The sequence below is a fragment of the Aythya ferina genome (assembly GCF_964211825.1).
Source record: "Aythya ferina genome assembly, chromosome: 4".
NCBI classification, from domain to species: Eukaryota; Metazoa; Chordata; class Aves; order Anseriformes; family Anatidae; genus Aythya; species Aythya ferina.
The window spans coordinates 73,156,358-73,157,663 of record NC_140300.1 but is presented as its reverse complement, the minus strand read 5'-3'; positions in this window follow the sequence as shown (position 1 = coordinate 73,157,663).

The following is a 1,306-nucleotide window of genomic DNA, read 5'->3' as shown; positions in this document are numbered from 1 at the left end:
TATACTCTACATGCTTTTTAAAAAAAAAAAAATCTTAAATCCTGCTTTAAAGCTCTTCTGAGCATCCCGTATGTATATCCAAATACAGGGGAAGCATTTTAAATGCAGCAGACTGAAGTGCCCTACCACTGATGCTAAACTTACAATCAAGGAAGATACAAGCATGCTGTGTGCGTATGTCTGCTGTCAATTTGGTGTGCACTGACGTATTTTCCTCTGACTTCTCCTTTCCTCTTTTGAACTCCGAGGCATCGCTCCCCCACATTGCAAGTGACAACTTAAACACAGAGGATCCTGTCTGTGCTCCAAAATAAGCACAGGCCCTGTTTCCATTTCCCTACTGCTGCTAAATGTGGTGGGATATAGTGCAGCAGAGGATAGCTCTCCCAGCTGCAGCCTGCAACCTGACTCCATGAAAAGCTCTGCTATCAAACCCGAGCATGCCTAAACCGGTACCTTTGACTGTCTAAATGCAGGGTGGGATTTTTGGCTGGATGGATAAACGTTTTCAAAGAAGTAGGTGGAAACATAACATAAAGTAGAAAAATTGCTTGAAAACTCAGATGTTTTTCAGGATTTAGGTTCAAATCCTCCTATTCTTGCTTCTGCTGAATGACATTAATTAGTTTCCCTGGTGTTCCCCCAGCAGTGTAGGAGGAGGAAGTGAGGATGTTGAACTCATGCTACTACATTGTTTTGCACCTGGAGGTGCTGCTTCAGCACAAACAACAACAGCAAGCTGTAAAATCTTGTGCCCCTTCTGATGCTGGGAACCCTGAGATGATGCAGCATCAGACTAACCTGTGCCTAGGGCCCAGCATGCTGCATAGACTTCCCATTTGGGATGAGGTTTGCCCTCACTCTGTGCTTCAGAGTTTTTATAGGACTTTCCTAGAAATAACACATGCAGCTTCCTTCAAAGATAGAGCCAATGACATGCTGGTGGCATCACAACCAGTGCCAAGCAGGTGCCATCTCTAGGCTTTTCCATTGTCCTTAACTGCCTGTGTTTAAGTGTAAGGGATGTGTGCAGGACAGCACAGACCTGAAGGCCAAGCACTGCATCCTCAGGTCTACTGTTAACACAAATCACAATCCCCTCAATGTACCGTAGTCTGGTTAGGGCAGATATGTTCTGCAGTCCTAAGCAGATGCAAAACAGGCCCAGGGGGAAGTCATCTCCAATCCTGGACAAAATTTGTAAGTGGCTTAGGTTTTGTGGAGTCTTCTGGGTAAAGAGCTGCACTTACAAGAGGAGTATTTTCCCATTTTTCACTCTAGGTGTGTGTCAGTGAGAAGTCCCATT